The sequence below is a fragment of the Mastigoproctus giganteus genome, chromosome 1 (genome assembly GCF_048544385.1).
Source record: "Mastigoproctus giganteus isolate SK-2022 chromosome 1, ASM4854438v1, whole genome shotgun sequence".
NCBI classification, from domain to species: Eukaryota; Metazoa; Arthropoda; class Arachnida; order Uropygi; family Thelyphonidae; genus Mastigoproctus; species Mastigoproctus giganteus.
In genome coordinates, this window is record NC_143575.1 from 22,245,949 (window position 1) to 22,262,478 (window position 16,530).

General features: G+C 38.0%; 1 protein-coding gene across 1 annotated transcript in view; it reads right to left on the minus strand.

Moving 5' to 3' along the window:
• LOC150090630 (ubiquitin-conjugating enzyme E2 J2-like) overlaps positions 1-16,530 on the minus strand; it is a 74,129-nt gene that overhangs the window by 40,309 nt on the left and 17,290 nt on the right. The gene's annotated exons all lie outside the window — the stretch shown is intronic.

Sequence of the window (16,530 nt, forward strand, 5' to 3'; positions counted from 1 at the left end):
CAGCATGGGTTTGTTAAGGGAAAGTCTTGTCTGACAAATTTGATTGGTTGTTATGATATGGTTACAAAGGAACTTCAGGAAAGCTTTTGACACTGTTGCGCATGGAAGACTATTGTACAAATTGGAGCAGAATGGTATTAAGGGTAAGTTGCTACAATGGATAAAAGGATGGTTAAGTACAAGAAGACAGAGGGTGGTAATCAATGGGTGCTGCTCTTCGTGGACTAATGTTATTAGTGGAGTCCCACAGGGTTCAGTGTTGGGTCCACTGTTGTTTTGTATATTTATCAATGATATTGATGAAGGTATATCAGGCTTAGTGTCGAAGCTTGCAGATGATACAAAGGTTGGCAGGGTTGTTAATGACAATAATGGCAGTGTGCTACTGCAACAGGATCTAGATAATTTGGGTAGATGGGCTAAGAAGTGGCAACTGAATTTTAACCTTGACAAATGGAAAGTACTGCATATGGGTAGAAGTAACCCGAGAGAAAAGTACCAACTATGGGGTATTACACTTAAGGTGGTACAAAATGAAAAAGACCTGGGAGTAATTGTGCAGTCAGATATGAAGTTTTCTGAGCAATGCAGACAGGCTGCCAGGGCAGGTCATGGGGTTTTGTCAATGATATATAGGAATTTTGCTAGCAGGGAAAAGGAGGTGATTGTTCCTCTGTATAAGGCAATGGTCAGGCCATGCCTTGAGTACTGCGTACAGGTCTGGAGGCCTCATTTTAGGAAGGATGTCAATTTGCTTGAGCATGTACAGAGAAGGGTAATAAGATTAGTGAGGGGAATGAAGGGATCCTCTTACCACGATAGCCTTAAATTCTGCAAATTGCAGTGGCTGGAGACTAGGCACCTGCGCGGTGATCTGATTGAGGTGTATAAGGCCTTGAATGGGTTGAGCACGCTGAATTCTGATGGGATCCTTCCACTTGTTCAGATTACGAACCTAAGGGGGCATAAATGCAAATTAAGAAAAGTCAGATGTAGAATAGATGTGTGGAAATTTGCCTTTAGCCAGCGGGTGGTTAATTGCTGGAACAAACTTCCATCTGTCATGGAAGTTGATAGGTTGAATAAATTTAAGGAGGAACGGGACAGGCATTTGTAGGGAATAGTGTGATTTTTTTTTTTTTGGCTGATGCTGCATAAGCTCATACACTTTCTTTCTTGCATCAGATGCCACTACTACTTGAACCACCACTCATCTCAGCTGCCCTAATCACTCTATGCTTACTTTCACCTCAAAGTGATGGTTGTGCATATGTCTGATCTGATATTTTTTGTCAGAAGCTTCCTAATTCGGCGCCTCCGTAGCCAGGAGCAGCAGTGCATAGCACACAATTCTTGATTAGACTGGGGTTTGAGCCTGTGACAACCAAATACGGAGGATGCAGAAAGGTCAGGGAATGACCACCGCATATCCCCGGAGCAATATGGCCTTAGTTGCTAATGCTCCTAAAAACCAAACAACAACAAAAACCTTCCTAATCTGGAATCTCCTCTGCTTAAAATCTCTTTCACACCATTCTGTAAAATTTGCCTGTTGCCTCTGTTGTTCTCCCAAATATACAAATCACTTAAGGTGGTAGAAAATGAAAGACCTGGGAGTAATTGTGCAGTCAGATATGAAGTTTTCTGAGCAATGCAGACAGGCTGCCAGGGCAGGTCATGGGGTTTTGTCAATGATATATAGGAATTTTGCTAGCATGTAAAAGGAGGTGATTGTCCCTCTGGACAATCACCTCCTTTTCCCTCCTTTTCCCTGACCATAAGGCAATGGTCAGGCCACACCTTGAGTACTGCGTACAGGTCTGGAGGCCTCATTTTAGGAAGGATGGGATATATCTTGCACTTATCCTGAACTTTTTGAACTCCTCCCTTTAAAATTTTACCTCTCTTCAACATAATTTTCCTAAGAATGAAGTAATTTCTCTTGATTTTAATATCCATAACTCAAACTAGGTTCAATTTTTTAGTTACATAGACCTGGCTGGTCAAGATGCTGAAGTTTTTGAAATTACTAACAACCTTGATCGACTTCTTCATTTGCCTACCAGAATAAGACAATCCTAACCACACACCCAATGCTCTCAATTTTTTCTTCACCCTTCAAAATACATGGTCAGTGTTTGTGGTTTTCTAGGTACCTAATAACTTGGTGATGTCTCTTCCCAATGGAGTCACCTCCCTCACTCCTCATGGTCATTTTCAGCTTCAAGTCATTTGGCATTATAAGGATGAGAAATGGGAAGCCCCTATGTGATTTATATTACTCATTTCATTTGTTGGATTGCTGTTTACATGTTCCAACACTAAGGCTTGCTCAGATCATGTCAGTGTAATTATTCTTGTAGAAATGAAATCCTTTACTCCGTATTCCACCCTATGTCATTTATCTAAATCGTATTCCACCTATTGTCATTTATCTAAATGTTGGTTTTCCAATAAAATGTGCTAAAGCTGTTCCATATAAGAATGTAGCACATTGCACTTGCTTATGCAGAAATCTACAGCTTCATTTTTTGTCTACACTTAAAGCTCACAACAATTATCAATTCAAACTCAATTTTTGAATAGGCTAGGAGTAGAAAGCTTGCTTCTTGTCCAAATGGTAGTTGAACCTTCTGATCTCTTGCCAAAACATCTGTTCATCTGTTTACATGTTCCAACACTAAGTGTTACAACTTATGACAGGTATTGCTCAGGTGTGGTAGTGTTGGAACCCAGCATGCATAAACATATCATATGCAAATTGCATGGAGAATACCGTGTGTGTGCTTCCTACTGATATTCTTAACATCTGCCAGTTTCTTTATTGTTTGTTATACAACCTTCTCTTTCAAAATTATAGAAGCAGTATTCACAGTTTCTGTGGTGATAGCAGTAGTTGGAGCTCCAGGACTGCCAATTTTTGTGACTGAATCACATCCATCTTTATGGAAGCATAGATTCACCATAAGCTTCTTTTAACATTTCATACGCTTCACATGATGTTTTCTTAAGACAGAAACAAAATTTGAGAGCAACATATTGTTCTTCCTCACATGTCACATCCACTGTTATGCCTGTTCAGTTTTGAGCAGGCATAATAACTTGGCAGCTGTGCAGTTGCTATGTGATGCAGCTTGGTTTGGTCTAAATTCTGCAGCTCAGCTAAAAATAGCAAGCAGTACAGTTCATGAAAAATTATGATCATTTTTACTGAACAGCCCTTGTAATTATTGCCCTTTACTAATGAAATTATAGCATCCTTGGTTTTGGGGAAAAGTCCCTATAGACTGAAGGTGTGCAAATGTCTCTCCATTTTGAAAAGCAGTTGGTGGGGGATTGTTGGGCAAGCAAGTAACTACAGACATGTAAGCTTGACCTCTGTTCCAGGGAAAACAATGGAGTCAGAGGTTAAAGAAATACTGAAGGATCAACCCAACAGGAAGGGAGTTATACAGCAATCACAAATTAGAGCAGTGTGGCATCAGGGGCATGTTATGGATAAAGGGATGGTTGAGTGGCAAGAGACAGAGTGATTATAAATGAGCACTGCCCTTCTTGGATTAATGTTATTAGTGGAGTCTCTCAGAATTCAGTGATGGACTCCTTACTTTTTAATATTTATTAATGATACTGATGAAGGAATTTCAATCTTGTCCAAGTATGCAGATGATAAAAAGGTTGAGAAGGTGATAACAGGGATTAGCATTTAGCATTAGCAGAGGCATTTGATGCAAGAAAGCAAGCTTATGCAGCATCAGCCAAAAAAAAAAAAAAAAAAAACCACTTCCACTTCACCCCTCTGTTCGTTCAAAATACCTGTCCAGCTGAGCCTTAAACTTATTTAGGCTATCAACCTCCACCACAAGGGATGGAAGTCTGTTCCACCAACCAACCACCCGCTGGCTAAAGGCAAATTTCCGCACGTCTATCCTACATCTATCTTTCCTCAATTTGAATTTATGCCCTCTCAGGTGATTTTTCTGAGCTAGAGGAAGAATCCCATCAGCATTGAGCATGCTTAAACCATTCAAGGCTTTATACACCTCTATCAGATCACCTCGCTGGTGCCTAGTCTCCAGACACTGTAATTTGCAAAACTTAAGCCTTTCTTCGTAAGAGCACCCCTTTGTTCCATTCACTAATCTTGTTGCCCTTCTCTGTACTCGTTCCAGCAGCTCTACATCCTTCTTGAAATGAGGCCTCCAGACCTGTATACAGTACTCTAGGTGTGGCCTGACCATCGCCTTATACAATGGAATAATCACCTCCTTATCCCTGCTGGAAAAATTCCTGTATATCATTGACAATACTCCATGAGCTACTCTTGCAGCCCGTCTGCACTGCTCAGAGAACTTCATATCTGCCTGCACAACCACCCCCAAGTCCCTTTCATTCTCTACCACTGTCAGTGTAGTACCACAGAGTTGATATGTTGCTCTGGAGTTGCTGTTTCCCATGTGTAGTACTTTACATTTGTCAATGTTAAACTTCATTTGCCACCTCTCAGCCCATCTGCTCAACCTTTCCAGATCCTGTTGCAGCAGCATAGTGTCAGTAGTGTCCTTGACAACCCTGCCAACCTTTGTGTCATCTGCAAATTTGGACATTAAGCCCGATATACCATCATCAATATCATTTATAAATACAGAAAACAATAATGGACCCAACACTGAGCCCTGAGGGACTCCACTAATAACATGAAAGGTGTGCCACACAAAAAAGACAGAGAAAAATTATACAGATGGACTGAGATAGTAACTGAGGTTTAACACTGATAAATGAAAGGTACTGCACATGTGGGCAGCAGTAATACCATACCAACTGGGTGATACCACAATCAAGGCAATGGAGAACAAAAGAGACCTAGAAGTAATTGTACAGTCTGACATAGAAGTTCTAGTCAGCCTACTAAGTCAGCTCAGCAGGTTCTGTCAATGACATGCACAAATTTTGTCAGTAGGGACAAAAAGTTCATTATCCTGTAATAAGGCAACTGTAAAGTGAATCTTGAGTATTTCATACAGGTCTGAGCCTCATTTTAAGAAAGATATGGATCCGCTGGAACAACTACACAGAAGGGCAACAAGATTAGTCAAGGATTAGTCAATTTCTGCAAACTGCAGTGCACAGAAACCAGGACATGAACTAAATATGAACATAAACAAAATTAGGACACTTCATCAGCATTTTGTTCATTGAAATATGAACTAAATGATGATGACATCCTTACTCTTTCTTGGAAGACACACACATATAAGGAGACAAACTTGAATTGATAAAGGACAGATGCAGAATAGATGGGTGAAAATTTGCTTTCAGCTAGAGAGTGAGTGACTGTTGGAACAAACTTCTGTCTGGTGTTGTAGAAGTGGAGAGTTTGAATAAATTTAAATGAGAATTAAACAAATTATTAGAGGAGATAGATGATGAGGTAGGTAGTGATTATTAGAGGGGATAGATGTTTTTTTTTTTTTTTGTTTTTTTTGTTTTTGACTGATGTGCCATAAGCTCGCTTCCTTGCATCATTTGCCACTACTAATACTAATTTCAAGAGACAATGAAAGGTTTAATTGCAGTTCCATACAACAGAAACATCAAAAAGTTTTCAATGACAAATTTATATTGAAAGGAAGCACATTGCAATCCACATGTACATTTAGAAAATGCAAATTGCTCTGGTGTACTTGGACATCTAGTAGCCAGTGCATCCAGTCAACACCACTCCTATGAACAAGGACACCCCTGCACTTCCAAGAAATGTTATCCTCAAGTGCACACCTGCTGCAATGTTTAAATTAATGCTGCAATGTTTAAACTTGTGTTGGTTACTTGTTGGCACTGTCCCCTTCAAAGCAGTCCCCTGCAGAGTTTATACACCAATAACAGTGCTGCTTCCACAGTTTGGAGTGCCTCTGGAACTCCTGTTTTGTGATGCTATCTACTTTCTGTGATTCAGCATGAATGTCTATGATGTCTTCAAATATTCATCCTTTTAACTGAATTTTCCTTTTGGGGAACAGGAAGAAGTTGCAGGGGGCCAGGTCAGGAAAACAGGGAGAGTGTGGGATCATTGTCATTTCGTTCGTGGGTAAAAAAAACACCGAACTAACAAAACTATCTGGACTGGCATGCTGTCATGATGCAGGAAGTTAATCCTGAGTGTGCCATTTGTCTGGGCATTTTCTCCTAACATCCTCCCTCAAATGCCTTAGGACCCAAATGTGGAACTGGTGATTTACAGTGTGGTGTAGCAGAAGGAGTCCGTGATGAACAATTTTCTCACTGTCAAAAAGAAAACAATCGGCATGCTCTTGATGTTTAATCTGACCTGCCTTGCCTTTTGTTGGGCATGGAGCTGATGGACCTTTCCACTGAGAGGACTGCTTTGTTTCTGGGTCATAACCTTAAACCAGCTTTATGATTATGATGTTATGACCTTGGAAAGGAAGTTTCTGTCCTTTTTTTTTAGCCTATACTTGCAGGTCCCTGTACACAGACAGCTGGTTGTTTTTCATTGCCCAGCAAGAAGGTCACAAATTTTGAAGCATCCACCTTGTGTTTAAATTTTCAGTTAAAATATAATAATAGTAATAGTCATAAGGAAGCCACTGGTGTTTGCTGCATTGGCAAAAAAAAAAAAAAAAAAAAGAGTAGATAAGAAAATACAAATTATTTGCTTCCCTCCTTACAAGGTGACTATACAATTGATCTTTGAATTTATTCAAACTCTCAGCCTCAACCATCTGTGAAAGCAACCGACTCACTGGCTAAAAGAAAACTTCCTACAATTTAGTCTAAACCTCTTTCCCTGTAATTTGAATTTATGGACCCTATTTCTGTAATTTTTTATAAAAGTGAAAAATCCGCCTTCATTCATTTTACTAACCCTTCTCAGTGGCTTATAAACCTTAATCAGGTCACTTCTGAGGTGGCTGGTGGCCAAGCTCTGTAGCCCGAATATTCAATCTTTCCTCGTATAGTTACCCTTTTGTCAATCTCGCCATGCGAGATGCCCATTTTTGAACCCTTTCAAGAAGCTCAATGTTTTTTTTCATACAAAGTCTCTAAATTGAACACAGCATTCCAAATGTGGTCTTACAACTGCCTTATACATAGTGTTGAGGGTAAAGTGCCACCAGTGGTTTCCCACATCTGCACCATCTGTTCTCTTGTGTTAAATATAGACTCTGTAGATGCCAGAAGTGTGAGTAAAGTGTGGTTCGTGTAGTGTAATGTTCTGTTGTTTTTCTGGCACTTTGCTGCAGGGCTTCTGATGAAATCCCACGTTACCATACACAGCCACGGGAAGGCGGCCAGGTCAGTAGGGATTGGCTCTGGCTAGCTACAGTCCGGGGTCACCTGAGCTTCCTGACAGAAACCAAGTAAAAAAAAAAAAAAAAAAAAAAAAAATTGTTAAAGAGAGGCACTAGGTAAGAGAAGAAAAGCAGTCAGAATGAGGGGGAAAATCATGGGTGGACAGATAGGAGGGATTTCCCACCCTAAATAGGCAAAATGTGGGTTTAGGTATGGGATGAAAAGCTACAGGGGACAGCTGCTACTGTATGAATGGCAGAGGCCAGAGCACTCTACATCCCACACTTGAGGGAGTGCCCAGCAATCCTGCACCATACAGTGTCAGCAGTATTCTACCTTTTGTGAGTTTGCAGCTGTATCCTGCACCAAGACGGTACCAGCAAATCCTACCCTATGTGGGTTAGAACATGGATAATCTAGCAGGGATTGTTTTTAGGGGTTATTTTGTTGTCCAGCGCTGACAAGTTTGTTCCTTCTGGAAGTAGACACTGCTTGCGTAAAGTTGGTTAGGGCCTTGTAGGTGTTCTCGTCGAGAAGAAGAAAGTACTCTTGATAGAGGGTTGCCTTGGATTTCTGTCATAAATTTGAGTCTGCTGTTGTCGTAGTCAGAGCACTCATACATGAGATGTGCCCACGATCCTTGTTTGCCACAATGGCAGAGGGTTCCCTTCGATCCCCAAAGCAGTCAGCTTCTGTTTGAAGAGTTTGTGGCCAGTGATTATGAAGGTGGCCTGCAGTCCAGCCGAGTACCAGACACACCCCTCTGGTACTCGTAGCAAAGTGTCGTTATTCCACAGAAAGTTCATGCTAATTCAGAAATTCTAGAAAAGAGGAATAAGAAACTTTGCTCATTTATTAACTCATCAGTGTGATTATTATTTTTTAAGGATAAAAAAAAAAAAGAACAGTTTACATAAAGGAGTGATTATATTCATTTAAAATGGTTACGGGGGAAAAAAAAAAAACACTTGTTGGAGTGAGTTTTGCATTTCTGAGCTCAGAGGGCCATTAGTCCTGGGTAAGATGTTGGTTCTGTGAGCATATTGCCCCTTGGGAGTTTGGAGTTGTTTCTTTTAACTTTCTTGGTATCCAAAATGTAACCAACCCAGAAATTATGAAGAATTATGAAATGCAAGCTGAAAGTTTCCAGACTGGCTGCATGGAGTACTAACCATATGTAGCATAGCAGCATGCCATTATATACCACTGAACTAATTCATTGTGAGTTAGTGTGGCAAGTTTTGTGCCAATAGGACATTGTGCTTTTGTGCAATTGGTGTTTAAGTGTGTTTCTGTTGGTTATTGACAACAAATTTTGTCATTAACTTTGAAAAACAGCTTTGAAGGCTTATGAAATGTTTAAACAAGCATTTGGTGATGATGCTATGGGTAGAACAAACTTTTAAATGGTATTTGTGTTTCCAAGGTGGCAAAACTTCAGTTGAGGATTTTGTGTGCTCAAATTATCCATCATGAAGTTGGATTGATGAAAATATTGAAAAAGTGCATTTGGTTATCCATGAGGACAAGAAGGCATATAATTAATGATCTTTGTGACATTCTAGGCTTAATTGTGTATAGTACATGCCAATGCACTTTCGTTGGCATGCACTATATTAGGTTTTCAGTTTGTTGATTGGACGTCAACCAGTGCACTTGATTGTAGACAAAGGCTATGCATTTTGGTACCATGTTGCAGGTAAGTTTTGAATAATTTTGAGGGTTTTTTTATACTAAACTGTAGTTAATATATAGTTTGAATTCATATAGTCACATAGGGGTTAGTTTATTTTTGTATTTAGTTAAGTATTTATAAAGCCAGATCTTAATATTCAGGAGGCCTTTGTTATCAATATTTTGGCAGGAACTTCATAAATTGTTTGGTAACTTAAATTTAACTTCGCTAGTGGCTAAAGTTTTGTTAATAGTTTAATTTCTATAATATTTTGTTAATTTTAACTTCTCTAGTGGTTAAAGCTTTGTCAAAAGTTACATTTCTGCAATATTTTGGTAATTTAAATTCTGTAATATATTGTAATCATTCTAAAGTTTAAATTTTACCTTAATAACGGTTACTACAAGATCCACTTACAATGGCAAAGTCCAAGGGCATTATGACCCAGACAGAAATGTTTGCGGGCATTTCCAGTGTGAGTTATAAGTTTGTCATTCGTATAGCCTATGGCATGCATTCTAAGGTTGGTCGAGTGGACAAACCCAGCTCAACTGACAATTCTTTTCTTTGCACCTGATGTAAGGAATGTACCAATCTCAAATTAGAACTTGGTGCATTACGAGAAGAATTTGAGAAACGAGTACTTGCCCTAGAAACAAATGTAACTGAGTACTCGTCAGGAACTCTATCTCTTGATATGTCAAGTGATTGATGTACTCCCAGTTCGGGTCCCAGATAAGAATAGCCAAGTGCATACCATTCTGGTTGAAAGTGATCTGCTTTTATTAGGTGACTCAATTGCCAGGGAAAAAGGGTAATATTTTTTGTAATAAAGATAGGTGGACCAGAACCAGGGTGTGTTTGCCAGGGGCAAGTGGTGATGTTAACAACAAAGTGTCAGAATTTAAGGGGGGTAAAGAGAGCATTATAATTCATATGATGACTAACAACATTAAATGAATATGACCTGACCATTTGTTGGATAAATATAGGACCAAGCTGTAAAATTGCCATGAGTTAGGTCAGAATGTGTGTGTGTCTGCAGTTCTGCCCAGAAATGATAGGGGAAATTATATGCTGAAAGCCTTGTGGATTAACTCAAGTGAGGGAATCTGTGTGGCACCGGGTGGAAATTTTTATCAGCACTTGTAGGTAGAAGGAATCGATTTGGTAGAGATGATATTCATTTGAATAAAGGTGGTGCAAGGATTTTTGCCAGTATCATTGAAGATACCTTAAGGGTTCAGGGACCTACCAGTTGTGGGATAATATATATCTGAATTTATCTGATATGGGTCAAAGTAATGCTTGCACTCACCTCAACAGTTCTTTTTTTGTTGCCACAGCAGCAAGGTGTTCTGAGGGTAGCAACATTTCAAATGAGCATAAAAATGGGGAAACAAGCCTAAATAACTTCAAGGGGTGTGTCATGGTTGTAAACACTAGAAGAATACTTAGTCTTAACTGTGTCTACAGTAATATAAGGAGTGTTGTCAATAAAATGGCTGAATTTGAACAACTAATGCTGCCATAATAGTTTAGAACAACTAATGCTGACATAATAGGGCTAACAGAAACTAAGTGCCACTCAGAAATTGGGGATGATGAGTTCCACTATGGTATGTATAATGTATTTATAAAAGATAGAGAAGACAGAATGGTGGTGGTGGTGTCATACTTATCAAAACCAGCCTGAGTGCGAAAAGAGCTTTTGCTGAGTCTGAAGTTAAGTCTGCCAGCATAGAATTTGTGTAGTGTGAGTTAGTTGGAATCAAAGTAATCTACAGACCAGAAGATTGTGAAGAATATGATGGAATTCACTACATGTAGATGGAATAGGCAAGCAAGCATGAATATCTTATTATGGGAGACCACAATCTGCTCCAGATTGATTGGAATAAGTGGGAGGAAAGCTCACCTTGGGAAAAAAAATTTTTAAATAAAATAAATGATTATTATTTGTACTCAACATGTTAGAGAAAATACTAGGGATGAGAATTTTCTTGACCTCATCATTACTCATGAATTAGATAACATCACAGGTCTTAAAATACGGGAACTGTTGGCATGTAGCGCTCACACCATTGTCAGTTGGAAGATGATGTTGCAGTAGTCAAAGTCCCCTCTTCTGATTTAATATCAGAAGAGGGGACTTTCATAGTTTAAGGCATTATATAGCATCCATTAATTCGGTGGATTGCAGAGTGAGGGCGAATCCATTTGAATTATGGATAAAGAAAAAATCACAGAAGCCATGAATACATACCATTAAGAAAATATTGCAGGAGGAGGTTGCCAAAATGGATGAATGTGGAATTGGCCAGTCAAATAGAGCAGAAAATGATAGCATGGGATGTTACAAAGTGATGAAAAGTACTGAAGCCGACAACAGCTACAAGTTGATTTGTAATAGTACCACAGATAAGATTAGAGAGGCCAAGGCTGTGATGAGAAAGCACTGGCTAGGAGAGCAAAGAATGGAGAAAGGAATTTTTCATGTATGTGAATATAAGGAAGAAAAAAGTGAACCGATCAGATCCTTGTTCACTGGGTGTGAGAAAGTGTCAGACAACCCAGCTAATGTTGCAGATGAACTGTGAACAGATACTTTTCATCTGGCATTACTGAAGAGAGATGCTTCATGCTGAGAAGAGGCTGTGTGAATGCAATGGAGTCATATGAAATTAGTGATTTCAATATTTACAGATGACTGTTTATTCGAAAAACTTTTGAGCATAAAGGCACGCACAGCTCCTGGAGTTGATGGCATACACCCAGTAATTTTGACGTTGGTCACCCTGTATTGTATCGAACCATTGAAATTAATTATGAGGCCAACTCTGAAGAAATTTCTCTGCATTGGAGAAGTGTCAACACATCATCAATACATAATGGGAGTTCTAAGAGCCAAGTTAGTAACTACAGATTGGTTAGTCTGACTTCAGTGTAGGAAAAATCTTAGAGGCAATGATTAAGACTGCAATCCAAGGACATTTAGATAGATATGGCATTCTGAATAACACACATGGTTTTGTTAAGGGAATATCATGTTTAACTAACTTAGCTATTTTGATACAGTCACTCATGAGCTGGATGTATGGAACAATTTCAACATAGTTTATTTGAATTTAGCAAGGCATTTGACTCAGTTCCTTATGGGAAGTTACTGTATAAGCTGGAACATGTTGGTATTACTGGTATTACTAGAAAAATTCTAAGATAGATTTGCTGAGTGCCTGCAAAAGGCAGAGGGTTGTGATTAATGGATATTCTTCAGATTGGTGTAAAGTCAGAAGTGGAGTCACCCAAGGATCAGTTCTTGGACCACTATTGTTTCTGATTTTCATAAATGATATCAAAAAAGGGACAGAAAGTGTGATGACAAAATTTACTGTCCATGTAAAGATTGGTAGAGTAGATAATGATAAGTACCAAGCAGCACTCCTTCAGGATGACTTGAACTGGTTTCAAGAATGGCCAGAAAAGTGGCAACTGTGTTTTAATGCAGCAAAATGTAAGGTCTTCCAGTGGAATAATAACCCCAAAATAAATTATACAATTGGTGGGGTTGAATTAAAAACATTAGAGAAAGAAAGGGGTCTGGGAGTTATAATTCAGCCAGATATGTAGTTTTCTGAGCAGTGTAAACAGGCAGCGAGGAAAGCCCGTGGTATCGTAGTCCCACTTGTATACAGCAGTTGCCTTCTGTTATACCTCTAGGGCTATTCTCCCGGCTGAAGAAAGGAATCCCAACACAGTTGCCTGACCTACAGCTGGACCTAACAAACAACCCAAGACAGGAAAGAAGACTAATTACAAACCACCTTCTTGAACTATGGCAACAAGCATGTGAAACAACACCCAAGGGTGAGATCACAAGGTGCTTCCTCCCACAAGTAAATATGAGGCACCCCAAAGCCCCTTTGCTACATGTAAAAAAAATTATTAACCTGGTTGTAGTGTCAAGTTACCTGACAGGTGACTGACCATGGTCTTTGCAATTATTTGGCATTTTGCTTGAAGAGTGGTGTGATAGCAGGAAAGCACCAACACTGTTTATAGATTCAGGTTACTTGTTTTTCTTCTCCCATTAAGTCAATAACCATCTCTGAGTGCCTACCCTAGTTGTTTATAAAAGGCTTATTATTCCTTTCACATAGTAATGATGGGAAAACAAAACCCAATATTCTCTCAAGCCTACTCCGTTGTGGGAAACAAGATGTATAGATTCAAGTTTCATGTTCTGTGAAGCATGACAAATTCTAAATAAATTTTGAAATAAACCTGGAAAAGAAAGTAACTAATAATATTGCATACATCTAAAACATGCTTTTTAAATTTCTTCAATAATATTTATATAAATAATAAACAGAAATATATGCACACGCACATGTTTAAAATTTAGTGTGCACTTAACAGTTTTTCAAACTGGAAAATGGAAGAAAATGAGGGCGATGGTTCTATTTTATGTCTAAAAATTTTTTTTAACCTTTTTTTAGCAGAATTAATTTTATTTTTGTTTCTATCTAAAAATAAAGGGTGTAAACCAGAGCACATTTTAAAATTTTCAATTTTCCATTAAAACTGAAAAAAGTACACACAATTTAAGTACTGCAATTTGAATAACTAATTTAAATTTAAAATTTGGAATAAAATAATCTCCTCATGTTATGATTTCTTGTTCCCAAATTCTTTGCCAAAGGGAAAACAACACAAAAATTATGATTGCAGGGCTGTAAATCAGCCTTGCCAAAAGCATAAGTTTATCTTACGTGCATGTATAATTAGAATTTATTCAAATAATTTATTTATTCAATAATTAAATAATAAAATGGATTAATTTAATGGTTAATAAAATTTCAGGATTAAATAAATTTAAATTTAATTAGTTTTACTTAATTAAATTAATCTGTGCATGTTTAGATCCAACGAAAACAGAAATTTTTGACGTAATGCTGTTTCATTCTAAATTTTCAATGAAAATCAGACATGAATTACAGTTGAAGCTCTTTATAGCAACCCTCTTTTTAACATCCCAACACATTATAACATTCTATGTGGTTGTCCTGGCCAATTTCTCATTAAACTAATGCTATTATTTTACATTCAGTATAACAACATTAAAAATAAAAGGATTTCTCTACAACTATAAATTTCTACCTCTTAATCTGAATTTTTACTTTTTTATTACAATATTCGCATTTAAAATGACAGAACACTTGAAATACATTGAAGTAATTGCAGCCTGACCATGAGATATCATCTGTTCTTTTTTGCAATACAGTAATGAAATGAAATGAACATCGGCTAGAAGTTACTTTCATTACTTAGTGTATGTTTATTAGTATGGCTCCAAGAAAGTGGATAGCTTTACCAATCGCAGATAAAATTAGGATTTTGCAAGCGGCAGATAATGGTGTGCATTCTAAGAATAACATCACCAAGCTTGAATGGTGTAATGGTGTATCATATATAGTGTATGATACTACGCTATAAGAATTCACCTTCTGTTCAAATTTATCAATTTCTTTTACTGTTTTTAAGTTAATGCATTGTTAAAATGGAGAAGACAAAGCACAGAACTTGCATCAATCACCGAAACAACTTCTGCTATGTTTGTGGACACTTAACCCCAAAAACTCAGACGAAGAAAATATACAATGTCACAAAAGTTGTACATTCATTGTACTTTGGCTGCAAGATCGGTGACTAAGAAAAAAATTGGGCTCCACATATCTGTTGTATTACTTGTACAACAAACTTAAGGCTACGGTTATATGGCAAGCTGAGAGCATTACCTTTTGCCGTCCCTATGGTGTGGTGTGGTGTGGTGTGAGCCCAAGAATCATTTTGACAACTGCTATTTCTGCATGACAAAAATAAAAGGTATTTCCAAAAAAGAGCAAGCACTGCATCAAATATCCAAATATCTCATCAGCAATTAGGCCAGTGCCACACGGTAAAGAACTGCCAGTACCTGTGCCACCAAAATCTTGGGGTACTGGAAGTAGTGATGGAGGTACAGAAGAAATCGTTTTACCAGATGTTGCGGAACCATGTACTTCACATGATTTGGACTATGGGCTAGAAAAAGAAAAGGCCCCACATTACACTGAACAAGAAGAATTAAGCAACTTGATCTGAGACTTGGGCTTACCCAAAGAGAAGGCTGAATTACTCGGATCCAGACTACAACAGTGGAACTTATTCGCCAAAGGTACAAACATTACAATATACCATACACAAAATAAAGAGTTTTCAAGATATTCTGCAATGGAAAACAACATGTGTCTGCAAAGACGTTGTTAGTCTTATGCACAAACTGAACATTGATCACAATACCTCTGAATGGTGTTTGTTCATTGATGTGTCAAAGCTAAGTTTGAAAGCAGTATTGCTTCATAATGGAAATACTTAACCATCAATTCCTCTTGTTCATGCTGCTGGCCTGAAAGAAACTTACGACAGTATGTCCCAGATTCTTGCTGCTATAAATTACAATGACTATGGTTGAAATATTTATGGTGATCTCAAAGTGATTGGGCTGGTTGTTGGGTTTCAAGATGGTTTCACTAAATACTGTTGTTTCCTGTGTTTGTGGGATAGTCATGCAACAGCCAAACACTGGAACAAGAGAGATTAATATACTCCCGACAAAAGCAATGTAAAGTATGTTCCATTGGTTGATCCACAAAAGATTCTTCTTCTCCCTTTACACATTAAGCTTGGACTGATTAAGAATTTCACTAAGGCACTGGATAAAGAAAGCAGAGGATTCGCATATTTACTGAACATGTTTCCAAATTTATCTCATGCAAAGCTGAATGAAGGAATTTTCATAGGTCCTCAAAGAAGAAAACTCCTAAAAGATGAAGAATTTAAACCTGAATGATGTCGAACTGGCTACATGGAGATCTTTCAAGGCTGTGGTATACGGATTCCTTGGAAAGAGAAAAAAAGAGAACTATGAGCAACTGGTGACAAACTTGCTGAAATTTTACAAGAACATGGGGTTCTGAATGTCATTGAAAATGCATTTCCTTCATTCCCATCTGGATTTCTTTCCTGAAAACTTAGCAGTCAGTGATGAACAAGGAGAGCGATTCCACCAGGCCATATCTGCAATGGAAAAACGATACCAAAGTCGCTGGGACTCTGCCATAATGGGAGATTACCATTGGTTCCTTAAACGGGTAAGCATTCTGGAGTATAAAAGGGAATCGTTGAGTGGGAAACATGTCTAAGTAACATATATTGTGTGTAATAATTACAACCATGTATGCTGATATTGTATAAAAATAAGGAATTTAAAAAATGCATATATCTTTTAATGTAGATGTGACAGAAGTAAAAGATTGATATTTTCATAATCAGGACATTAATTTTGTTCAGAATAACCAACTTTTGTTCCAGAGGTATGACGGAAAAAAACTTTTGTCGGATAGTGTAATTAAAAGGGAAATCACTGACACCTTTTCCGATGACCCTGTATTATACTATATTGTATTAGTAGAATTACATAAAATGTTCAAGCTTTTACT